Genomic DNA, 25,379 nt, shown 5'->3' with positions numbered 1-25,379 from the left:
GGCCACTGGGGCATGGTGTAATCAGCATGACCTATACGAACTGATAGAAACAGTAAAAAAATTAGAATGACGAAGGACACTGAGACATGCCCATGATATTTAGCTTTTTTTGATCGCTGGTTGCAATTAATTTCTAAAAATAAAGATTGTTAGCAGAGGATGGTTTCCATCCATAGACCTCTGGGTTATGGGCCCAGCATGCTTCCGCTGGGACACTCTGTTTTCAGCCACCCCTGAGAAGACTTAAACTCACAATCTCTGGCTTGGGAGGTCAGTTTTTTAGGCATCCATCGACCTCTGGGTTATGGCAGTTTTTATATTTCTGTTTGCTGAAAACAAACTGGATAGAAGAGGATGGTTTCGATCCATAAATCACTGGGTTAACTGCCCAGCATACTTCCACTTCATCACTCCACTTTAAGGCACCCCAAAATAATACTTGAACTCACAATACATGGATTAGGAGGCCAGTTTCTTAGGCCACTGTGGCACTGTGTGATCAGCATGACCTATACGAACTGATAGAAGCAGATAAAAAAAAAGAATCACGAAGGGCACAGAGAGATGCCCATGAAAGTATCCTTTTTTTAATCCCTATTTGCACTTCATTTCTAAAAATACAATGGCTTCAACATCTTTGTTACATGAACTCTCTTCTTCTTTCCCAAACTGCCTTCATCCACCCCAGATGGGACTCGAACCCACAATCCCTGGCTTAGAAGGCCAGTGCCTTATCCATTAGGCCACTGGGGTACTTGCCAAAACTTACCTTGATAGCAGAGAGTGATTTCGATCCATCGACCTCTGGGTTACGGGGCCATCACGCTTCCGCTGCGCCTCTGTAATCAGTGTGACCTATACAAACTGACAGAAGCAGTCAAACAAAGAATCACAGAGGGAACTGAGACATGCCCATGAAATTATGCTATTTTTTATTTATGTTTGCAATTCATTTCTAAAAATAAAAATGGATTGCAGAGGATGGTTTCGATCCATAGACCTCTGGGATTATGGGCCCAGCACGCTTCCGCTGGGACACTCTGCTTTCATCCGCCACTGATAAGACTTACACTCACAATCCCTGGCTTGGGAGGCCAGTTTTTTAGGCCACTGGGGCATGGTGTAATCAGCATGACCTATACGAACTGATAGAAACAGTAAAAAATTAGAATGACGAAGGACACTGAGACATGCCCATGATATTTAGCTTTTTTTGATCGCTGGTTGCAATTAATTTCTAAAAATAAAGATTGTTAGCAGAGGATGGTTTCCATCCATAGACCTCTGGGTTATGGGCCCAGCATGCTTCCGCTGGGACACTCTGTTTTCAGCCACCCCTGAGAAGACTTAAACTCACAATCTCTGGCTTGGGAGGTCAGTTTTTTAGGCATCCATCGACCTCTGGGTTATGGCAGTTTTTATATTTCTGTTTGCTGAAAACAAACTGGATAGAAGAGGATGGTTTCGATCCATAAATCACTGGGTTAACTGCCCAGCATACTTCCACTTCATCACTCCACTTTAAGGCACCCCAAAATAATACTTGAACTCACAATACATGGATTAGGAGGCCAGTTTCTTAGGCCACTGTGGCACTGTGTGATCAGCATGACCTATACGAACTGATAGAAGCAGATAAAAAAAAAAATCACGAAGGGCACAGAGAGATGCCCATGAAAGTATCCTTTTTTTAATCCCTATTTGCACTTCATTTCTAAAAATACAATGGCTTCAACATCTTTGTTACATGAACTCTCTTCTTCTTTCCCAAACTGCCTTCATCCACCCCAGATGAGACTCGAACCCACAATCCCTGGCTTAGAACGCCAGTGCTTTATCCATTAGGCCACTGGGGTACTTGCCAAAACTCACCTTGATAGCAGAGAGTGATTTCGATCCATCGACCTCTGGGTTACGGGGCCATCATGCTTCCGCTGCGCCTCTGTAATCAGTGTGACCTATACAAACTGACAGAAGCAGTCAAACAAAGAATCACAGAGGGAACTGAGACATGCCCATGAAATTATGCTATTTTTTATTTATGTTTGCAATTAATTTCTAAAAATAAAAATGGATTGCAGAGGATGGTTTCGATCCATAGATCTCTGGGTTATGGGCCCAGCACACTTCCGCTGGGACACTCTGCTTTCATCCGCCACTGACAAGACTTACACTCACAATCCCTGGCTTGGGAGGCCAGTTTTTTAGGCCACTGGGGCATGGTGTAATCAGCATGACCTATACGAACTGATAGAAACAGTAAAAAAATTAGAATGACGAAGGGCACTGAGACATGCCCATGATATTTAGCTTTTTTTGATCGCTGGTTGCAATTAATTTCTAAAAATAAAGATTGTTAGCAGAGGATGGTTTCCATCCATAGACCTCTGGGTTATGGGCCCAGCATGCTTCCGCTGGGACACTCTGTTTTCAGCCACCCCTGAGAAGACTTAAACTCACAATCTCTGGCTTGGGAGGTCAGTTTTTTAGGCATCCATCGACCTCTGGGTTATGGCAGTTTTTATATTTCTGTTTGCTGAAAACAAACTGGATAGAAGAGGATGGTTTCGATCCATAAATCACTGGGTTAACTGCCCAGCATACTTCCACTTCATCACTCCACTTTAAGGCACCCCAAAATAATACTTGAACTCACAATACATGGATTAGGAGGCCAGTTTCTTAGGCCACTGTGGCACTGTGTGATCAGCATGACCTATACGAACTGATAGAAGCAGATAAAAAAAAGAATCACGAAGGGCACAGAGAGATGCCCATGAAAGTATCCTTTTTTTAATCCCTATTTGCACTTCATTTCTAAAAATACAATGGCTTCAACATCTTTGTTACATGAACTCTCTTCTTCTTTCCCAAACTGCCTTCATCCACCCCAGATGGGACTCGAACCCACAATCCCTGGCTTAGAAGGCCAGTGCCTTATCCATTAGGCCACTGGGGTACTTGCCAAAACTTACCTTGATAGCAGAGAGTGATTTCGATCCATCGACCTCTGGGTTACGGGGCCATCACGCTTCCGCTGCGCCTCTGTAATCAGTGTGACCTATACAAACTGACAGAAGCAGTCAAACAAAGAATCACAGAGGGAACTGAGACATGCCCATGAAATTATGCTATTTTTTATTTATGTTTGCAATTCATTTCTAAAAATAAAAATGGATTGCAGAGGATGGTTTCGATCCATAGACCTCTGGGTTAGGGGCCCAGCACGCTTCCGCTGGGACACTCTGCTTTCATCCGCCACTGATAAGACTTACACTCACAATCCCTGGCTTGGGAGGCCAGTTTTTTAGGCCACTGGGGCATGGTGTAATCAGCATGACCTATACGAACTGATAGAAACAGTAAAAAAATTAGAATGACGAAGGGACACTGAGACATGCCCATGATATTTAGCTTTTTTTGATCGCTGGTTGCAATTAATTTCTAAAAATAAATATTGTTAGCAGAGGATGGTTTCCATCCATAGACCTCTGGGTTATGGGCCCAGCATGCTTCCGCTGGGACACTCTGTTTTCAGCCACCCCTGAGAAGACTTAAACTCACAATCTCTGGCTTGGGAGGTCAGTTTTTTAGGCATCCATCGACCTCTGGGTTATGGCAGTTTTTATATTTCTGTTTGCTGAAAACAAACTGGATAGAAGAGGATGGTTTCGATCCATAAATCACTGGGTTAACTGCCCAGCATACTTCCACTTCATCACTCCACTTTAAGGCACCCCAAAATAATACTTGAACTCACAATACATGGATTAGGAGGCCAGTTTCTTAGGCCACTGTGGCACTGTGTGATCAGCATGACCTATACGAACTGATAGAAGCAGATAAAAAAAAAGAATCACGAAGGGCACAGAGAGATGCCCATGAAAGTATCCTTTTTTTAATCCCTATTTGCACTTCATTTCTAAAAATACAATGGCTTCAACATCTTTGTTACATGAACTCTCTTCTTCTTTCCCAAACTGCCTTCATCCACCCCAGATGGGACTCGAACCCACAATCCCTGGCTTAGAAGGCCAGTGCCTTATCCATTAGGCCACTGGGGTACTTGCCAAAACTTACCTTGATAGCAGAGAGTGATTTCGATCCATCGACCTCTGGGTTACGGGGCCATCACGCTTCCGCTGCGCCTCTGTAATCAGTGTGACCTATACAAACTGACAGAAGCAGTCAAACAAAGAATCACAGAGGGAACTGAGACATGCCCATGAAATTATGCTATTTTTTATTTATGTTTGCAATTCATTTCTAAAAATAAAAATGGATTGCAGAGGATGGTTTCGATCCATAGACCTCTGGGTTATGGGCCCAGCACGCTTCCGCTGGGACACTCTGCTTTCATCCGCCACTGATAAGACTTACACTCACAATCCCTGGCTTGGGAGGCCAGTTTTTTAGGCCACTGGGGCATGGTGTAATCAGCATGACCTATACGAACTGATAGAAACAGTAAAAAAATTAGAATGACGAAGGGACACTGAGACATGCCCATGATATTTAGCTTTTTTTGATCGCTGGTTGCAATTAATTATCTAAAAATAAAGATTGTTAGCAGAGGATGGTTTCCATCCATAGACCTCTGGGTTATGGGCCCAGCATGCTTCCGCTGGGACACTCTGTTTTCAGCCACCCCTGAGAAGACTTAAACTCACAATCTCTGGCTTGGGAGGTCAGTTTTTTAGGCATCCATCGACCTCTGGGTTATGGCAGTTTTTATATTTCTGTTTGCTGAAAACAAACTGGATAGAAGAGGATGGTTTCGATCCATAAATCACTGGGTTAACTGCCCAGCATACTTCCACTTCATCACTCCACTTTAAGGCACCCCAAAATAATACTTGAACTCACAATACATGGATTAGGAGGCCAGTTTCTTAGGCCACTGTGGCACTGTGTGATCAGCATGACCTATACGAACTGATAGAAGCAGATAAAAAAAAGAATCACGAAGGGCACAGAGAGATGCCCATGAAAGTATCCTTTTTTTAATCCCTATTTGCACTTCATTTCTAAAAATACAATGGCTTCAACATCTTTGTTACATGAACTCTCTTCTTCTTTCCCAAACTGCCTTCATCCACCCCAGATGGGACTCGAACCCACAATCCCTGGCTTAGAAGGCCAGTGCCTTATCCATTAGGCCACTGGGGTACTTGCCAAAACTTACCTTGATAGCAGAGAGTGATTTCGATCCATCGACCTCTGGGTTACGGGGCCATCACGCTTCCGCTGCGCCTCTGTAATCAGTGTGACCTATACAAACTGACAGAAGCAGTCAAACAAAGAATCACAGAGGGAACTGAGACATGCCCATGAAATTATGCTATTTTTTATTTATGTTTGCAATTCATTTCTAAAAATAAAAATGGATTGCAGAGGATGGTTTCGATCCATAGACCTCTGGGTTAGGGGCCCAGCACGCTTCCGCTGGGACACTCTGCTTTCATCCGCCACTGATAAGACTTACACTCACAATCCCTGGCTTGGGAGGCCAGTTTTTTAGGCCACTGGGGCATGGTGTAATCAGCATGACCTATACGAACTGATAGAAACAGTAAAAAAATTAGAATGACGAAGGGACACTGAGACATGCCCATGATATTTAGCTTTTTTTGATCGCTGGTTGCAATTAATTTCTAAAAATAAAGATTGTTAGCAGAGGATGGTTTCCATCCATAGACCTCTGGGTTATGGGCCCAGCATGCTTCCGCTGGGACACTCTGTTTTCAGCCACCCCTGAGAAGACTTAAACTCACAATCTCTGGCTTGGGAGGTCAGTTTTTTAGGCATCCATCGACCTCTGGGTTATGGCAGTTTTTATATTTCTGTTTGCTGAAAACAAACTGGATAGAAGAGGATGGTTTCGATCCATAAATCACTGGGTTAACTGCCCAGCATACTTCCACTTCATCACTCCACTTTAAGGCACCCCAAAATAATACTTGAACTCACAATACATGGATTAGGAGGCCAGTTTCTTAGGCCACTGTGGCACTGTGTGATCAGCATGACCTATACGAACTGATAGAAGCAGATAAAAAAAAGAATCACGAAGGGCACAGAGAGATGCCCATGAAAGTATCCTTTTTTAATCCCTATTTGCACTTCATTTCTAAAAATACAATGGCTTCAACATCTTTGTTACATGAACTCTCTTCTTCTTTCCCAAACTGCCTTCATCCACCCCAGATGGGACTCGAACCCACAATCCCTGGCTTAGAAGGCCAGTGCCTTATCCATTAGGCCACTGGGGTACTTGCCAAAACTTACCTTGATAGCAGAGAGTGATTTCGATCCATCGACCTCTGGGTTACGGGGCCATCACGCTTCCGCTGCGCCTCTGTAATCAGTGTGACCTATACAAACTGACAGAAGCAGTCAAACAAAGAATCACAGAGGGAACTGAGACATGCCCATGAAATTATGCTATTTTTTATTTATGTTTGCAATTCATTTCTAAAAATAAAAATGGATTGCAGAGGATGGTTTCGATCCATAGACCTCTGGGTTAGGGGCCCAGCACGCTTCCGCTGGGACACTCTGCTTTCATTCCGCCACTGATAAGACTTACACTCACAATCCCTGGCTTGGGAGGCCAGTTTTTTAGGCCACTGGGGCATGGTTGTAATCAGCATGACCTATACGAACTGATAGAAACAGTAAAAAAATTGAATGACGAAGGGCACTGAGACATGCCCATGATATTTAGGCTTTTTTTGATCGCTGGTTGCAATTTAATTTCAAAAATAAAGATTGTTAGCAGAGGATGGTTTCATTCATAGACCTCTGGGTTATGGGCCAGCACGTTGACGCAGCGCCACTCTGCTTTCATCCCGCATAGGGCATGAGACATGCCATTGATATTATGCTTTTTTAATCCCTGTTTGCAGTTTAATTTCTGAAAATTAAATGGATCGCAGAGAATGGTTTCGATCTATAGGCCTCTGGGTTATGGCCCAGCACGCTTCCGCTGGGACACTCTGTTTTTCAGCCACCCCTACTGAGAAGACTCTATAACTCACATACATGGATTAGGAGGCCAGTTTCTTAGGCCACTGTGGCACTGTGTGATCAGCATGACCTATACGAACTGATAGAAGCAGATAAAAAAAAGAATCACGAAGGGCACAGAGAGATGCCCATGAAAGTATCCTTTTTTTAATCCCTATTTGCACTTCATTTCTAAAAATACAATGGCTTCAACATCTTTGTTACATGAACTCTCTTCTTCTTTCCCAAACTGCCTTCATCCACCCCAGATGGGACTCGAACCCACAATCCCTGGCTTAGAAGGCCAGTGCCTTATCCATTAGGCCACTGGGGTACTTGCCAAAACTACCTTGATAGCAGAGAGTGATTTCGATCCATCGACCTCTGGGTTACGGGGCCATCACGCTTCCGCTGCGCCTCTGTAATCAGTGTGACCTATACAAACTGACAGAAGCAGTCAAACAAAGAATCACAGAGGGAACTGAGACATGCCCATGAAATTATGCTATTTTTTATTTATGTTTGCAATTCATTTCTAAAATAAAAATGGATTGCAGAGGATGGTTTCGATCCATAGACCTCTGGGTTAGGGGCCCAGCACGCTTCCGCTGGGACACTCTGCTTTCATCCGCCACTGATAAGACTTACACTCACAATCCCTGGCTTGGGAGGCCAGTTTTTTAGGCCACTGGGGCATGGTGTAATCAGCATGACCTATACGAACTGATAGAAACAGTAAAAAAATTGAATGACGAAGGGCACTGAGACATGCCCATGATATTTAGCTTTTTTTGATCGCTGGTTGCAATTAATTTCTAAAAATAAAGATTGTTAGCAGAGGATGGTTTCCATCCATAGACCTCTGGGTTATGGGCCCAGCATGCTTCCGCTGGGACACTCTGTTTTCAGCCACCCCTGAGAAGACTTAAACTCACAATCTCTGGCTTGGGAGGTCAGTTTTTTAGGCATCCATCGACCTCTGGGTTATGGCAGTTTTTATATTTCTGTTTGCTGAAAACAAACTGGATAGAAGAGGATGGTTTCGATCCATAAATCACTGGGTTAACTGCCCAGCATACTTCCACTTCATCACTCCACTTTAAGGCACCCCAAAATAATACTTGAACTCACAATACATGGATTAGGAGGCCAGTTTCTTAGGCCACTGTGGCACTGTGTGATCAGCATGACCTATACGAACTGATAGAAGCAGATAAAAAAAAAGAATCACGAAGGGCCCAGAGAGATGCCCATGAAAGTATCCTTTTTTTAATCCCTATTTGCACTTCATTTCTAAAAATACAATGGCTTCAACATCTTTGTTACATGAACTCTCTTCTTCTTTCCCAAACTGCCTTCATCCACCACAGATGGGACTCGAACCCACAATCCCTGGCTTAGAATGCCAGTGCCTTATCCATTAGGCCACTGGGGTACTTGCCAAAACTTACCTTGATAGCAGAGAGTGATTTCAATCCATCGACCTCTGGGTTACGGGGCCATCACGCTTCCGCTGCGCCTCTGTAATCAGTGTGACCTATACAAACTGACAGAAGCAGTCAAACAAAGAATCACAGAGGGAACTGAGACATGCCCATGAAATTATGCTATTTTTTATTTATGTTTGCAATTAATTTCTAAAAATAAAAATGGATTGCAGAGGATGGTTTCGATCCATAGACCTCTGGGTTAGGGGCCCAGCACGCTTCCGCTGGGACACTCTGCTTTCATCCGCCACTGATAAGACTTACACTCACAATCCCTGGCTTGGGAGGCCAGTTTTTTAGGCCACTGGGGCATGGTGTAATCAGCATGACCTATACGAACTGATAGAAACAGTAAAAAATTAGAATGACGAAGGGCACTGAGACATGCCCATGATATTTAGCTTTTTTTGATCGCTGGTTGCAATTAATTCTAAAAATAAAGATTGTTAGCAGAGGATGGTTTCCATCCATAGACCTCTGGGTTATGGGCCCAGCATGCTTCCGCTGGGACACTCTGTTTTCAGCCACCCCTGAGAAGACTTAAACTCACAATCTCTGGCTTGGGAGGTCAGTTTTTTAGGCATCCATCGACCTCTGGGTTATGGCAGTTTTTATATTTCTGTTTGCTGAAAACAAACTGGATAGAAGAGGATGGTTTCGATCCATAAATCACTGGGTTAACTGCCCAGCATACTTCCACTTCATCACTCCACTTTAAGGCACCCCAAAATAATACTTGAACTCACAATACATGGATTAGGAGGCCAGTTTCTTAGGCCACTGTGGCACTGTGTGATCAGCATGACCTATACGAACTGATAGAAGCAGATAAAAAAAAGAATCACGAAGGGCACAGAGAGATGCCCATGAAAGTATCCTTTTTTAATCCCTATTTGCACTTCATTTCTAAAAGTACAATGGCTTCAACATATTTGTTACATGAACTATCTTCTTCTTTCCCAAACTGCCTTCATCCACCCCAGATGGGACTCAAACCCACAATCCCTGGCTTAGAAGGCCAGTGCCTTATCCATTAGGCCACTGGGGTACTTGCCAAAACCTACCTTGATAGCAGAGAGTGATTTCGATCCATCGACCTCTGGGTTACGGGGCCATCACGCTTCCGCTGCGCCTCTGTAATCAGTGTGACCTATACAAACTGACAGAAGCAGTCAAACAAAGAATCACAGAGGGAACTGAGACATGCCCATGAAATTATGCTATTTTTTATTTATGTTTGCAATTAATTTCTAAAAATAAAATGGATTGCAGAGGATGGTTTCGATCCATAGACCTCTGGGTTAGGGGCCCAGCACGCTTCCGCTGGGACACTCTGCTTTCATCCGCCACTGATAAGACTTACACTCACAATCCCTGGCTTGGGAGGCCAGTTTTTTAGGCCACTGGGGCATGGTGTAATCAGCATGACCTATACGAACTGATAGAAACAGTAAAAAAATTGAATGACGAAGGGCACTGAGACATGCCCATGATATTTAGCTTTTTTTGATCGCTGGTTGCAATTAATATCTAAAAATAAATATTGTTAGCAGAGGATGGTTTCCATCCATAGACCTCTGGGTTATGGGCCCAGCATGCTTCCGCTGGGACACTCTGTTTTCAGCCACCCCTGAGAAGACTTAAACTCACAATCTCTGGCTTGGGAGGTCAGTTTTTTAGGCATCCATCGACCTCTGGGTTATGGCAGTTTTTATATTTCTGTTTGCTGAAAACAAACTGGATAGAAGAGGATGGTTTCGATCCATAAATCACTGGGTTAACTGCCCAGCATACTTCCACTTCATCACTCCACTTTAAGGCACCCCAAAATAATACTTGAACTCACAATACATGGATTAGGAGGCCAGTTTCTTAGGCCACTGTGGCACTGTGTGATCAGCATGACCTATACGAACTGATAGAAGCAGATAAAAAAAAGAATCACGAAGGGCACAGAGAGATGCCCATGAAAGTATCCTTTTTTTAATCCCTATTTGCACTTCATTTCTAAAAATACAATGGCTTCAACATCTTTGTTACATGAACTCTCTTCTTCTTTCCCAAACTGCCTTCATCCACCCCAGATGGGACTCGAACCCACAATCCCTGGCTTAGAAGGCCAGTGCCTTATCCATTAGGCCACTGGGGTACTTGCCAAAACTTACCTTGATAGCAGAGAGTGATTTCGATCCATCGACCTCTGGGTTACGGGGCCATCACGCTTCCGCTGCGCCTCTGTAATCAGTGTGACCTATACAAACTGACAGAAGCAGTCAAACAAAGAATCACAGAGGGAACTGAGACATGCCCATGAAATTATGCTATTTTTTATTTATGTTTGCAATTAATTTCTAAAAATAAAAATGGATTGCAGAGGATGGTTTCGATCCATAGACCTCTGGGTTAGGGGCCCAGCACGCTTCCGCTGGGACACTCTGCTTTCATCCGCCACTGATAAGACTTACACTCACAATCCCTGGCTTGGGAGGCCAGTTTTTTAGGCCACTGGGGCATGGTGTAATCAGCATGACCTATACGAACTGATAGAAACAGTAAAAAAAATTGAATGACGAAGGGCACTGAGACATGCCCATGATATTAAGCTTTTTTTGATCGCTGGTTGCAATTAATATCTAAAAATAAATATTGTTAGCAGAGGATGGTTTCCATCCATAGACCTCTGGGTTATGGGCCCAGCATGCTTCCGCTGGGACACTCTGTTTTCAGCCACCCCTGAGAAGACTTAAACTCACAATCTCTGGCTTGGGAGGTCAGTTTTTTAGGCATCCATCGACCTCTGGGTTATGGCAGTTTTTATATTTCTGTTTGCTGAAAACAAACTGGATAGAAGAGGATGGTTTCGATCCATAAATCACTGGGTTAACTGCCCAGCATACTTCCACTTCATCACTCCACTTTAAGGCACCCCAAAATAATACTTGAACTCACAATACATGGATTAGGAGGCCAGTTTCTTAGGCCACTGTGGCACTGTGTGATCAGCATGACCTATACGAACTGATAGAAGCAGATAAAAAAAAAGAATCACGAAGGGCACAGAGAGATGCCCATGAAAGTATCCTTTTTTTAATCCCTATTTGCACTTCATTTCTAAAAATACAATGGCTTCAACATCTTTGTTACATGAACTCTCTTCTTCTTTCCCAAACTGCCTTCATCCACCCCAGATGGGACTCGAACCCACAATCCCTGGCTTAGAAGGCCAGTGCCTTATCCATTAGGCCACTGGGGTACTTGCCAAAACTACCTTGATAGCAGAGAGTGATTTCGATCCATCGACCTCTGGGTTACGGGGCCATCACGCTTCCGCTGCGCCTCTGTAATCAGTGTGACCTATACAAACTGACAGAAGCAGTCAAACAAAGAATCACAGAGGGAACTGAGACATGCCCATGAAATTATGCTATTTTTTATTTATGGTTGCAATTAATTTCTAAAAATAAAAATGGATTGCAGAGGATGGTTTCGATCCATAGACCTCTGGGTTAGGGGCCCAGCACGCTTCCGCTGGGACACTCTGCTTTCATCCGCCACTGATAAGACTTACACTCACAATCCCTGGCTTGGGAGGCCAGTTTTTTAGGCCACTGGGGCATGGTGTAATCAGCATGACCTATACGAACTGATAGAAACAGTAAAAAAATTAGAATGACGAAGGACACTGAGACATGCCCATGATATTTAGCTTTTTTTGATCGCTGGTTGCAATTAATATCTAAAAATAAATATTGTTAGCAGAGGATGGTTTCCATCCATAGACCTCTGGGTTATGGGCCCAGCATGCTTCCGCTGGGACACTCTGTTTTCAGCCACCCCTGAGAAGACTTAAACTCACAATCTCTGGCTTGGGAGGTCAGTTTTTTAGGCATCCATCGACCTCTGGGTTATGGCAGTTTTTATATTTCTGTTTGCTGAAAACAAACTGGATAGAAGAGGATGGTTTCGATCCATAAATCACTGGGTTAACTGCCCAGCATACTTCCACTTCATCACTCCACTTTAAGGCACCCCAAAATAATACTTGAACTCACAATACATGGATTAGGAGGCCAGTTTCTTAGGCCACTGTGGCACTGTGTGATCAGCATGACCTATACGAACTGATAGAAGCAGATAAAAAAAAGAATCACGAAGGGCACAGAGAGATGCCCATGAAAGTATCCTTTTTTTAATCCCTATTTGCACTTCATTTCTAAAAATACAATGGCTTCAACATCTTTGTTACATGAACTCTCTTCTTCTTTCCCAAACTGCCTTCATCCACCCCAGATGGGACTCGAACCCACAATCCCTGGCTTAGAAGGCCAGTGCCTTATCCATTAGGCCACTGGGGTACTTGCCAAAACCTACCTTGATAGCAGAGAGTGATTTCGATCCATCGACATCTGGGTTACGGGGCCATCACGCTTCCGCTGCGCCTCTGTAATCAGTGTGACCTATACAAACTGACAGAAGCAGTCAAACAAAGAATCACAGAGGGAACTGAGACATGCCCATGAAATTATGCTATTTTTTATTTATGTTTGCAATTAATTTCTAAAAATAAAAATGGATTGCAGAGGATGGTTTCGATCCATAGACCTCTGGGTTATGGGCCCAGCACGCTTCCGCTGGGACACTCTGCTTTCATCCGCCACTGATAAGACTTACACTCACAATCCCTGGCTTGGGAGGCCAGTTTTTTAGGCCACTGGGGCATGGTGTAATCAGCATGACCTATACGAACTGATAGAAACAGTAAAAAAATTAGAATGACGAAGGGCACTGAGACATGCCCATGATATTTAGCTTTTTTTGATCGCTGGTTGCAATTAATATCTAAAAATAAATATTGTTAGCAGAGGATGGTTTCCATCCATAGACCTCTGGGTTATGGGCCCAGCATGCTTCCGCTGGGACACTCTGTTTTCAGCCACCCCTGAGAAGACTTAAACTCACAATCTCTGGCTTGGGAGGTCAGTTTTTTAGGCATCCATCGACCTCTGGGTTATGGCAGTTTTTATATTTCTGTTTGCTGAAAACAAACTGGATAGAAGAGGATGGTTTCGATCCATAAATCACTGGGTTAACTGCCCAGCATACTTCCACTTCATCACTCCACTTTAAGGCACCCCAAAATAATACTTGAACTCACAATACATGGATTAGGAGGCCAGTTTCTTAGGCCACTGTGGCACTGTGTGATCAGCATGACCTATACGAACTGATAGAAGCAGATAAAAAAAAGAATCACGAAGGGCACAGAGAGATGCCCATGAAAGTATCCTTTTTTTAATCCCTATTTGCACTTCATTTCTAAAAATACAATGGCTTCAACATCTTTGTTACATGAACTCTCTTCTTCTTTCCCAAACTGCCTTCATCCACCCCAGATGGGACTCGAACCCACAATCCCTGGCTTAGAAGGCCAGTGCCTTATCCATTAGGCCACTGGGGTACTTGCCAAAACCTACCTTGATAGCAGAGAGTGATTTCGATCCATCGACCTCTGGGTTACGGGGCCATCACGCTTCCGCTGCGCCTCTGTAATCAGTGTGACCTATACAAACTGACAGAAGCAGTCAAACAAAGAATCACAGAGGGAACTGAGACATGCCCATGAAATTATGCTATTTTTTATTTATGTTTGCAATTAATTTCTAAAAATAAAAATGGATTGCAGAGGATGGTTTCGATCCATAGACCTCTGGGTTAGGGGCCCAGCACTCTTCAGCTGGGACACTCTGCTTTCATCCGCCACTGATAAGACTTACACTCACAATCCCTGGCTTGGGAGGCCAGTTTTTTAGGCCACTGGGGCATGGTGTAATCAGCATGACCTATACGAACTGATAGAAACAGTAAAAAAAATTGAATGACGAAGGGCACTGAGACATGCCCATGATATTTAGCTTTTTTTGATCGCTGGTTGCAATTAATATCTAAAAATAAATATTGTTAGCAGAGGACGGTTTCCATCCATAGACCTCTGGGTTATGGGCCCAGCATGCTTCCGCTGGGACACTCTGTTTTCAGCCACCCCTGAGAAGACTTAAACTCACAATCTCTGGCTTGGGAGGTCAGTTTTTTAGGCATCCATCGACCTCTGGGTTATGGCAGTTTTTATATTTCTGTTTGCTGAAAACAAACTGGATAGAAGAGGATGGTTTCAATCCATAAATCACTGGGTTAACTGCCCAGCATACTTCCACTTCATCACTCCACTTTAAGGCACCCCAAAATAATACTTGAACTCACAATACATGGATTAGGAGGCCAGTTTCTTAGGCCACTGTGGCACTGTGTGATCAGCATGACCTATACGAACTGATAGAAGCAGATAAAAAAAAGAATCACGAAGGGCACAGAGAGATGCCCATGAAAGTATCCTTTTTTTAATCCCTATTTGCACTTCATTTCTAAAAATACAATGGCTTCAACATCTTTGTTACATGAACTCTCTTCTTCTTTCCCAAACTGCCTTCATCCACCCCAGATGGGACTCGAACCCACAATCCCTGGCTTAGAAGGCCAGTGCCTTATCCATTAGGCCACTGGGGTACTTGCCAAAACTTACCTTGATAGCAGAGAGTGATTTCGATCCATCGACCTCTGGGTTACGGGGCCATCACGCTTCCGCTGCGCCTCTGTAATCAGTGTGACCTATACAAACTGACAGAAGCAGTCAAACAAAGAATCACAGAGGGAACTGAGACATGCCCATGAAATTATGCTATTTTTTATTTATGTTTGCAATTCATTTCTAAAAATAAAAATGGATTGCAGAGGATGGTTTCGATCCATAGACCTCTGGGTTATGGGCCCAGCACGCTTCCGCTGGGACACTCTGCTTTCATCCGCCACTGATAAGACTTACACTCACAATCCCTGGCTTGGGAGGCCAGTTTTTTAGGCCACTGGGGCATGGTGTAATCAGCATGACCTATACGAACTGATAGAAACAGTAAAAAAATTAGAATGACGAAGGGCACTGAGACATGCCCATGATATTTAGCTTTTTTTGATCGCTGGTTGCAATTAATATCTAAAAATAAATATTGTTAGCAGAGGATGGTTTCCATCCATAGACCTCTGGGTTATGGGCCCAGCATGCTTCCGCTGGGACACTCTGTTTTCAGCCACCCCTGAGAAGACTTAAACTCACAATCTCTGGCTTGGGAGGTCAGTTTTTTAGGCATCCATCGACCTCTGGGTTATGGCAGTTTTTATATTTCTGTTTGCTGAAAACAAACTGGATAGAAGAGGATGGTTTCGATCCATAAATCACTGGGTTAACTGCCCAGCATACTTCCACTTCATCACTCCACTTTAAGGCACCCCAAAATAATACTTGAACTCACAATACATGGATTAGGAGGCCAGTTTCTTAGGCCACTGTGGCACTGTGTGATCAGCATGACCTATACGAACTGATAGAAGCAGATAAAAAAAAGAATCACGAAGGGCACAGAGAGATGCCCATGAAAGTATCCTTTTTTTAATCCCTATTTGCACTTCATTTCTAAAAATACAATGGCTTCAACATCTTTGTTACATGAACTCTCTTCTTCTTTCCCAAACTGCCTTCATCCACCCCAGATGGGACTCGAACCCACAATCCCTGGCTTAGAAGGCCAGTGCCTTATCCATTAGGCCACTGGGGTACTTGCCAAAACTACCTTGATAGCAGAGAGTGATTTCGATCCATCGACCTCTGGGTTACGGGGCCATCATGCTTCCGCTGCGCCTCTGTAATCAGTGTGACCTATACAAACTGACAGAAGCAGTCAAACAAAGAATCACAGAGGGAACTGAGACATGCCCATGAAATTATGCTATTTTTTATTTATGTTTGCAATTAATTTCTAAAAATAAAAATGGATTGCAGAGGATGGTTTCGATCCATAGATCTCTGGGTTATGGGCCCAGCACACTTCCGCTGGGACACTCTGCTTTCATCCGCCACTGACAAGACTTACACTCACAATCCCTGGCTTGGGAGGCCAGTTTTTTAGGCCACTGGGGCATGGTGTAATCAGCATGACCTATACGAACTGATAGAAACAGTAAAAAAAATTGAATGACGAAGGGCACTGAGACATGCCCATGATATTTAGCTTTTTTTGATCGCTGGTTGCAATTAATTTCTAAAAATAAAGATTGTTAGCAGAGGATGGTTTCCATCCATAGACCTCTGGGTTATGGGCCCAGCACGCTTCCGCTGGGACACTCTGTTTTCAGCCACCCCTGAGAAGACTTAAACTCACAATCTCTGGCTTGGGAGGTCAGTTTTTTAGGCATCCATCGACCTCTGGGTTATGGCAGTTTTTATATTTCTGTTTGCTGAAAACAAACTGGATAGAAGAGGATGGTTTCGATCCATAAATCACTGGGTTAACTGCCCAGCATACTTCCACTTCATCACTCCACTTTAAGGCACCCCAAAATAATACTTGAACTCACAATACATGGATTAGGAGGCCAGTTTCTTAGGCCACTGTGGCACTGTGTGATCAGCATGACCTATACGAACTGATAGAAGCAGATAAAAAAAAAATCACGAAGGGCACAGAGAGATGCCCATGAAAGTATCCTTTTTTTAATCCCTATTTGCACTTCATTTCTAAAAGTACAATGGCTTCAACATCTTTGTTACATGAACTCTCTTCTTCTTTCCCAAACTGCCTTCATCCACCCCAGATGGGACTCGAACCCACAATCCCTGGCTTAGAAGGCCAGTGCCTTATCCATTAGGCCACTGGGGTACTTGCCAAAACCTACCTTGATAGCAGAGAGTGATTTCGATCCATCGACCTCTGGGTTACGGGGCCATCACGCTTCCGCTGCGCCTCTGTAATCAGTGTGACCTATACAAACTGACAGAAGCAGTCAAACAAAGAATCACAGAGGGAACTGAGACATGCCCATGAAATTATGCTATTTTTTATTTATGTTTGCAATTCATTTCTAAAAATAAAATGGATTGCAGAGGATGGTTTCGATCCATAGACCTCTGGGTTAGGGGCCCAGCACGCTTCCGCTGGGACACTCTGCTTTCATCCGCCACTGATAAGACTTACACTCACAATCCCTGGCTTGGGAGGCCAGTTTTTTAGGCCACTGGGGCATGGTGTAATCAGCATGACCTATACGAACTGATAGAAACAGTAAAAAAATTGAATGACGAAGGGCACTGAGACATGCCCATGATATTTAGCTTTTTTTGATCGCTGGTTGCAATTAATATTCTAAAAATAAATATTGTTAGCAGAGGATGGTTTCCATCCATAGACCTCTGGGTTATGGGCCCAGCATGCTTCCGCTGGGACACTCTGTTTTCAGCCACCCCTGAGAAGACTTAAACTCACAATCTCTGGCTTGGGAGGTCAGTTTTTTAGGCATCCATCGACCTCTGGGTTATGGCAGTTTTTATATTTCTGTTTGCTGAAAACAAACTGGATAGAAGAGGATGGTTTCGATCCATAAATCACTGGGTTAACTGCCCAGCATACTTCCACTTCATCACTCCACTTTAAGGCACCCCAAAATAATACTTGAACTCACAATACATGGATTAGGAGGCCAGTTTCTTAGGCCACTGTGGCACTGTGTGATCAGCATGACCTATACGAACTGATAGAAGCAGATAAAAAAAAGAATCACGAAGGGCACAGAGAGATGCCCATGAAAGTATCCTTTTTTTAATCCCTATTTGCACTTCATTTCTAAAAATACAATGGCTTCAACATCTTTGTTACATGAACTCTCTTCTTCTTTCCCAAACTGCCTTCATCCACCCCAGATGGGACTCGAACCCACAATCCCTGGCTTAGAAGGCCAGTGCCTTATCCATTAGGCCACTGGGGTACTTGCCAAAACTACCTTGATAGCAGAGAGTGATTTCGATCCATCGACCTCTGGGTTACGGGGCCATCACGCTTCCGCTGCGCCTCTGTAATCAGTGTGACCTATACAAACTGACAGAAGCAGTCAAACAAAGAATCACAGAGGGAACTGAGACATGCCCATGAAATTATGCTATTTTTTATTTATGTTTGCAATTCATTTCTAAAAATAAAAATGGATTGCAGAGGATGGTTTCGATCCATAGACCTCTGGGATTATGGGCCCAGCACGCTTCCGCTGGGACACTCTGCTTTCATCCGCCACTGATAAGACTTACACTCACAATCCCTGGCTTGGGAGGCCAGTTTTTTAGGCCACTGGGGCATGGTGTAATCAGCATGACCTATACGAACTGATAGAAACAGTAAAAAATTAGAATGACGAAGGACACTGAGACATGCCCATGATATTTAGCTTTTTTTGATCGCTGGTTGCAATTAATTTCTAAAAATAAAGATTGTTAGCAGAGGATGGTTTCCATTCCATAGACCTCTGGGTTATGGGCCCAGCATGCTTCCGCTGGGACACTCTGTTTTCAGCCACCCCTGAGAAGACTTAAACTCACAATCTCTGGCTTGGGAGGTCAGTTTTTTAGGCATCCATCGACCTCTGGGTTATGGCAGTTTTTATATTTCTGTTTGCTGAAAACAAACTGGATAGAAGAGGATGGTTTCGATCCATAAATCACTGGGTTAACTGCCCAGCATACTTCCACTTCATCACTCCACTTTAAGGCACCCCAAAATAATACTTGAACTCACAATACATGGATTAGGAGGCCAGTTTCTTAGGCCACTGTGGCACTGTGTGATCAGCATGACCTATACGAACTGATAGAAGCAGATAAAAAAAAGAATCACGAAGGGCACAGAGAGATGCCCATGAAAGTATCCTTTTTTTAATCCCTATTTGCACTTCATTTCTAAAAATACAATGGCTTCAACATCTTTGTTACATGAACTCTCTTCTTCTTTCCCAAACTGCCTTCATCCACCCCAGATGGGACTCGAACCCACAATCCCTGGCTTAGAAGGCCAGTGCCTTATCCATTAGGCCACTGGGGTACTTGCCAAAACCTACCTTGATAGCAGAGAGTGATTTCGATCCATCGACCTCTGGGTTACGGGGCCATCACGCTTCCGCTGCGCCTCTGTAATCAGTGTGACCTATACAAACTGACAGAAGCAGTCAAACAAAGAATCACAGAGGGAACTGAGACATGCCCATGAAATTATGCTATTTTTTATTTATGTTTGCAATTCATTTCTAAAAATAAAAATGGATTGCAGAGGATGGTTTCGATCCATAGACCTCTGGGTTAGGGGCCCCAGCACGCTTCCGCTGGGACACTCTGCTTTCATCCGCCACTGATAAGACTTACACTCACAATCCCTGGCTTGGGAGGCCAGTTTTTTAGGCCACTGGGGCATGGTGTAATCAGCATGACCTATACGAACTGATAGAAACAGTAAAAAATTAGAATGACGAAGGGCACTGAGACATGCCCATGATATTTAGCTTTTTTTGATCGCTGGTTGCAATTAATATTCTAAAATAAAGATTGTTAGCAGAGGATGGTTTCCATCCATAGACCTCTGGGTTATGGGCCCAGCATGCTTCCGCTGGGACACTCTGTTTTCAGCCACCCCTGAGAAGACTTAAACTCACAATCTCTGGCTTGGGAGGTCAGTTTTTTAGGCATCCATCGACCTCTGGGTTATGGCAGTTTTTATATTTCTGTTTGCTGAAAACAAACTGGATAGAAGAGGATGGTTTCGATCCATAAATCACTGGGTTAACTGCCCAGCATACTTCCACTTCATCACTCCACTTTAAGGCACCCCAAAATAATAATTGAACTCACAATACATGGATTAGGAGGCCAGTTTCTTAGGCCACTGTGGCACTGTGTGATCAGCATGACCTATACGAACTGATAGAAGCAGATAAAAAAAACAATCACGAAGGGCACAGAGAGATGCCCATGAAAGTATCCTTTTTTAATCCCTATTTGCACTTCATTTCTAAAAATACAATGGCTTCAACATCTTTGTTACATGAACTCTCTTCTTCTTTCCCAAACTGCCTTCATCCACCCCAGATGGGACTCGAACCCACAATCCCTGGCTTAGAAGGCCAGTGCCTTATCCATTAGGCCACTGGGGTACTTGCCAAAACTTACCTTGATAGCAGAGAGTGATTTCAATCCATCGACCTCTGGGTTACGGGGCCATCACGCTTCCGCTGCGCCTCTGTAATCAGTGTGACCTATACAAACTGACAGAAGCAGTCAAACAAAGAATCACAGAGGGAACTGAGACATGCCCATGAAATTATGCTATTTTTTATTTATGTTTGCAATTCATTTCTAAAAATAAAAATGGATTGCAGAGGATGATTTCGATCCATGGACCTCTGGGTTAGGGGCCCAGCACGCTTCCGCTGGGACACTCTGCTTTCATCCGCCACTGATAAGACTTACACTCACAATCCCTGGCTTGGGAGGCCAGTTTTTTAGGCCACTGGGGCATGGTGTAATCAGCATGACCTATACGAACTGATAGAAACAGTAAAAAAAATTGAATGACGAAGGGCACTGAGACATGCCCATGATATTTAGCTTTTTTTGATCGCTGGTTGCAATTAATATGTAAAAATAAATATTGTTAGCAGAGGATGGTTTCCATCCATAGACCTCTGGGTTATGGGCCCAGCATGCTTCCGCTGGGACACTCTGTTTTCAGCCACCCCTGAGAAGACTTAAACTCACAATCTCTGGCTTGGGAGGTCAGTTTTTTAGGCATTCCATCGACCTCTGGGTTATGGCAGTTTTTATATTTCTGTTTGCTGAAAACAAACTGGATAGAAGAGGATGGTTTCAATCCATAAATCACTGGGTTAACTGCCCAGCATACTTCCACTTCATCACTCCACTTTAAGGCACCCAAAATAATAATTGAACTCACAATACATGGATTAGGAGGCCAGTTTCTTAGGCCACTGTGGCACTGTGTGATCAGCATGACCTATACGAACTGATAGAAGCAGATAAAAAAAACAATCACGAAGGGCCCAGAGAGATGCCCATGAAAGTATCCTTTTTTTAATCCCTATTTGCACTTCATTTCTAAAAATACGATGGATTCAACATCTTTGTTACATGAACTCTCTTCTTCTTTCCCAAACTGCCTTCATCCACCCCAGATGGGACTCGAGCCCACAATCCCTGGCTTAGAAGGCCAGTGCCTTATCCATTAGGCCACTGGGGTACTTGCCAAAACTGATCATGATAGCAGAGAGTGATTTCGATCCATCGACCTCTGGGTTACGGGGCCATCACGCTTCCGCTGCGCCTCTGTAATCAGTGTGACCTATACAAACTGACAGAAGCAGTGAAACAAAGAATCACAGAGGGAACTGAGACATGCCCATGAAATTATGCTATTTTTTATTATGTTTGCAATTAATTTCTAAAAATAAAAATGGATTGCAGAGGATGATTTCGATCCATAGACCTCTGGGTTAGGGGCCCAGCACGCTTCCGCTGGGACACTCTGCTTTCATCCGCCACTGATAAGACTTACACTCACAATCCCTGGCTTGGGAGGCCAGTTTTTTAGGCCACTGGGGCATGGTGTAATCAGCATGACCTATACGAACTGATAGAAACAGTAAAAAAATTGAATGACGAAGGACACTGAGACATGCCCATGATATTTAGCTTTTTTTGATCGCTGGTTGCAATTAATTTCTAAAAATAAAGATTGTTATCAGAGGATGGTTTCCATCCATAGACCTTTGGGTTATGGGCCCAGCATGCTTCCGCTGGGACACTCTGTTTTCAGCCACCCCTGAGAAGACTTAAACTCACAATCTCTGGCTTGGGAGGTCAGTTTTTTAGGCATCCATTGACCTCTGGGTTATGGCAGTTTTTATATTTCTGTTTGCTGAAAACAAACTGGATAGAAGAGGATGGTTTCGATCCATAAATCACTGGGTTAACTGCCCAGCATACTTCCACTTCATCACTCCACTTTAAGGCACCCCAAAATAATACTTGAACTCACAATACATGGATTAGGAGGCCAGTTTCTTAGGCCACTGTGGCACTGTGTGATCAGCATGACCTATACGAACTGATAGAAGCAGATAAAAAAAAGATTCACGAAGGGCACAGAGAGATGCCCATGAAAGTATCCTTTTTTAATCCCTATTTGCACTTCATTTCTAAAAATACAATGGCTTCAACATCTTTGTAACATGAACTCTCCTCTTCTTTCCCAAACTGCCTACATCCACCCCAGATGGGACTCAAACCCACAATCCCTGGCTTAGAAGGCCAGTGCCTTATCCATTAGGCCACTGGGGTACTTGCCAAAACCTACCTTGATAGCAGAGAGTGATTTCGATCCATCGACCTCTGGGTTACGGGGCCATCACGCTTCCGCTGCGGCTCTGTAATCAGTGTGACCTATACAAACTGACAGAAGCAGTCAAACAAAGAATCACAGAGGGAACTGAGACATGCCCATGAAATTATGCTATTTTTTATTTATGTTTGCAATTAATTTCTAAAAATAAAAATGGATTTCAGAGGATGGTTTCGATCCATAGACCTCTGGGTTACATGAACTCTCTTCTTCTTTCCCAAACTGCCTTCATCCACCCCAGATGGGACTCGAACCCACAATCCCTGGCTTAGAAGGCCAGTGCCTTATCCATTAGCACACTGGGGTACTTGCCAAAACTTACCTTGATAGCAGAGAGTGATTTCGATCCATCGACCTCTGGGTTACGGGGCCATCACGCTTCCGCTGCGTCTCTGTAATCAGTGTGACCTATACAAACTGACAGAAGCAGTCAAACAAAGAATCACAGAGGGAACTGAGACATGCCCATGAAATTATGCTATTTTTTATTTATGGTTGCAATTCATTTCTAAAATGAAAATGGATTGCAGAGGATTGTTTCGATCCATAGACCTCTGGGTTATGGGCCCAGAACGCTTCCGCTGGGACACTCTGCTTTCATCCGCCACTGTTAAGACTTACACTCACAATCCCTGGCTTGGGAGGCCAGTTTTTTAGGCCACTGGGGCATGGTGTAATCAGCATGACCTATACGAACTGATAGAAACAGTAAAAAATTAGAATGACGAAGGGCACTGAGACATGCCCATGATATTTAGCTTTTTTGATCGCTGGTTGCAATTAATTTCTAAAAATAAAGATTGTTAGCAGAGGTGGTTTCCATCCATAGACCTCTGGGTTATGGGCCCAGCATGCTTCCGCTGGGACACTCTGTTTTCAGCCACCCCTGAGAAGACTTAAACTCACAATCTCTGGCTTGGGAGGTCAGTTTTTTAGGCATCCATTGACCTCTGGGTTATGGCAGTTTTTATATTTCTGTTTGCTGAAAACAAACTGGATAGAAGAGGATGGTTTCAATCCATAAATCACTGGGTTAACTGCCCAGCATACTTCCACTTCATCACTCCACTTTAAGGCACCCCAAAATAATACTTGAACTCACAATACATGGATTAGGAGGCCAGTTTCTTAGGCCACTGTGGCACTGTGTGATCAGCATGACCTATACGAACTGATAGAAGCAGATAAAAAAAAAGAATCACAGAGGGAACTGAGACATGCCCATGAAATTATGCTATTTTTTATTTATGTTTGCAATTAATTTCTAAAAATAAAAAAGGATTGCAGAGGATGGTTTCGATCCATAGACCTCTGGGATATGGGCCCAGCACGCTTCCGCTGGGACACTCTGCTTTCATCCGCCACTGATAAGACTTACACTCACAATCCCTGGCTTGGGAGGCCAGTTTTTTAGGCCACTGGGGCATGGTGTAATCAGCATGACCTACACGAACTGATAGAAACAGTAAAAAATTAGAATGACGAAGGGCACTGAGACATGCCCATGATATTTAGCTTTTTTTGATCGCTGGTTGCAATTAATTTCTAAAAATAAAGATTGTTAGCAGAGGATGGTTTCATCCATCAACCTCTGGGCCCATCACATTTCCGCAGCGCCACTCTGCTTCAACCCACGGAGGGCACTGAGACATGCCCATGATATTTAGCTTTTTTTGATCGCTGGTTGCAATTCATTTCTAAAAATAAAGATTGTTAGCAGAGGATGGTTTCATCCATCAACCTCTGGGCCCATCACATTTCCGCAGCGCCACTCTGCTTCAACCCACGGAGGGCACTGAGACATGCCATTGATATTATGCTTTTTTTATCCCTGGTTGCAGTTAATTTCTGAAAATAAAAATGGATTGCAGAGGATGGTTTCGATCCATAGACCTCTGGGTTATGGGCCCAGCACGCTTCCGCTGGGACACTCTGCTTTCATCCGCCACTGATAAGACTTCCACTCACAATCCCTGGCATGGGAGGCCAGTTTTTTAGGCATCTGGGGCATGGTGTTATAGCATGACCTATACGAACTGATAGAAACAGTAAAAAAAAGAATCACGTAGGGCACTGAGACATGCCCATGATATTTAGCTTTTTTTGATCGCTGGTTGCAATTAATTTCTAAAAATAAAGATTGTTAGCAGAGGCTGGTTTCATCCATCAACCTCTGGGCCCATCACGTTTCCGCAGCGCCACTCTGCTTCAACCCACGTAGGGCACTGAGACATGCCATTGATATTATGCTTTTTTTATCCCTGGTTGCAGTTAATTTCTGAAAATAAAAATGGATTGCAGAGGATGGTTTCGATCCATAGACCTCTGGGTTATGGGCCCAGCACGCTTCCGCTGGGACACTATGCTTTCATCCGCCACTGATAAGACTTCCACTCACAATCCCTGGCATGGGAGGCCAGTTTTTTAGGCATCTGGGGCATGGTGTTATAGCATGACCTATACGAACTGATAGAACCATAAAAAAAAGAATCACGTAGGGCACATGCCCATGATATTTAGCTTTTTTTGATCGCTGGTTGCAATTAAT

The 25,379-nt window shown here is 43.6% G+C and overlaps 19 non-coding genes across 19 annotated transcripts; all 19 read right to left on the bottom strand.

The window, feature by feature from the left end:
* Positions 1-680: 680 nt before the first annotated feature.
* Positions 681-753, bottom strand: trnar-ucu (transfer RNA arginine (anticodon UCU)). The gene has a single exon. It is a non-coding gene; the product is annotated as a tRNA-Arg (tRNA).
* A 2,133-nt stretch (positions 754-2,886) lies between these two features.
* trnar-ucu (transfer RNA arginine (anticodon UCU)) lies at positions 2,887-2,959 on the bottom strand. Its single transcript has one exon. It is a non-coding gene; the product is annotated as a tRNA-Arg (tRNA).
* A 1,032-nt stretch (positions 2,960-3,991) lies between these two features.
* trnar-ucu (transfer RNA arginine (anticodon UCU)) lies at positions 3,992-4,064 on the bottom strand. Its single transcript has one exon. It is a non-coding gene; the product is annotated as a tRNA-Arg (tRNA).
* Positions 4,065-5,096: 1,032 nt separating this feature from the next.
* Positions 5,097-5,169, bottom strand: trnar-ucu (transfer RNA arginine (anticodon UCU)). The gene has a single exon. It is a non-coding gene; the product is annotated as a tRNA-Arg (tRNA).
* A 1,030-nt stretch (positions 5,170-6,199) lies between these two features.
* Positions 6,200-6,272, bottom strand: trnar-ucu (transfer RNA arginine (anticodon UCU)). Its single transcript has one exon. It is a non-coding gene; the product is annotated as a tRNA-Arg (tRNA).
* A 997-nt stretch (positions 6,273-7,269) lies between these two features.
* trnar-ucu (transfer RNA arginine (anticodon UCU)) lies at positions 7,270-7,342 on the bottom strand. The gene has a single exon. It is a non-coding gene; the product is annotated as a tRNA-Arg (tRNA).
* A 2,128-nt stretch (positions 7,343-9,470) lies between these two features.
* trnar-ucu (transfer RNA arginine (anticodon UCU)) lies at positions 9,471-9,543 on the bottom strand. Its single transcript has one exon. It is a non-coding gene; the product is annotated as a tRNA-Arg (tRNA).
* Positions 9,544-10,571: 1,028 nt separating this feature from the next.
* trnar-ucu (transfer RNA arginine (anticodon UCU)) lies at positions 10,572-10,644 on the bottom strand. The gene has a single exon. It is a non-coding gene; the product is annotated as a tRNA-Arg (tRNA).
* Positions 10,645-11,675: 1,031 nt separating this feature from the next.
* On the bottom strand, positions 11,676-11,748 carry trnar-ucu (transfer RNA arginine (anticodon UCU)). Its single transcript has one exon. It is a non-coding gene; the product is annotated as a tRNA-Arg (tRNA).
* A 1,029-nt stretch (positions 11,749-12,777) lies between these two features.
* On the bottom strand, positions 12,778-12,850 carry trnar-ucu (transfer RNA arginine (anticodon UCU)). The gene has a single exon. It is a non-coding gene; the product is annotated as a tRNA-Arg (tRNA).
* A 1,030-nt stretch (positions 12,851-13,880) lies between these two features.
* trnar-ucu (transfer RNA arginine (anticodon UCU)) lies at positions 13,881-13,953 on the bottom strand. Its single transcript has one exon. It is a non-coding gene; the product is annotated as a tRNA-Arg (tRNA).
* A 1,030-nt stretch (positions 13,954-14,983) lies between these two features.
* On the bottom strand, positions 14,984-15,056 carry trnar-ucu (transfer RNA arginine (anticodon UCU)). The gene has a single exon. It is a non-coding gene; the product is annotated as a tRNA-Arg (tRNA).
* A 1,030-nt stretch (positions 15,057-16,086) lies between these two features.
* trnar-ucu (transfer RNA arginine (anticodon UCU)) lies at positions 16,087-16,159 on the bottom strand. Its single transcript has one exon. It is a non-coding gene; the product is annotated as a tRNA-Arg (tRNA).
* Positions 16,160-17,187: 1,028 nt separating this feature from the next.
* Positions 17,188-17,260, bottom strand: trnar-ucu (transfer RNA arginine (anticodon UCU)). Its single transcript has one exon. It is a non-coding gene; the product is annotated as a tRNA-Arg (tRNA).
* Positions 17,261-18,289: 1,029 nt separating this feature from the next.
* On the bottom strand, positions 18,290-18,362 carry trnar-ucu (transfer RNA arginine (anticodon UCU)). The gene has a single exon. It is a non-coding gene; the product is annotated as a tRNA-Arg (tRNA).
* Positions 18,363-19,392: 1,030 nt separating this feature from the next.
* trnar-ucu (transfer RNA arginine (anticodon UCU)) lies at positions 19,393-19,465 on the bottom strand. Its single transcript has one exon. It is a non-coding gene; the product is annotated as a tRNA-Arg (tRNA).
* Positions 19,466-20,494: 1,029 nt separating this feature from the next.
* On the bottom strand, positions 20,495-20,567 carry trnar-ucu (transfer RNA arginine (anticodon UCU)). Its single transcript has one exon. It is a non-coding gene; the product is annotated as a tRNA-Arg (tRNA).
* A 1,030-nt stretch (positions 20,568-21,597) lies between these two features.
* trnar-ucu (transfer RNA arginine (anticodon UCU)) lies at positions 21,598-21,670 on the bottom strand. The gene has a single exon. It is a non-coding gene; the product is annotated as a tRNA-Arg (tRNA).
* A 1,027-nt stretch (positions 21,671-22,697) lies between these two features.
* On the bottom strand, positions 22,698-22,770 carry trnar-ucu (transfer RNA arginine (anticodon UCU)). Its single transcript has one exon. It is a non-coding gene; the product is annotated as a tRNA-Arg (tRNA).
* Between the last annotated feature and the right edge of the window lie 2,609 nt (positions 22,771-25,379).

The sequence above is a fragment of the Salmo trutta genome, unplaced genomic scaffold (assembly GCF_901001165.1).
Source record: "Salmo trutta unplaced genomic scaffold, fSalTru1.1, whole genome shotgun sequence".
Lineage (NCBI taxonomy): Eukaryota > Metazoa > Chordata > Actinopteri > Salmoniformes > Salmonidae > Salmo > Salmo trutta.
The sequence above is the reverse complement of the archived record's forward strand: the minus strand, read 5'-3'. Positions and strand labels throughout refer to the sequence as shown.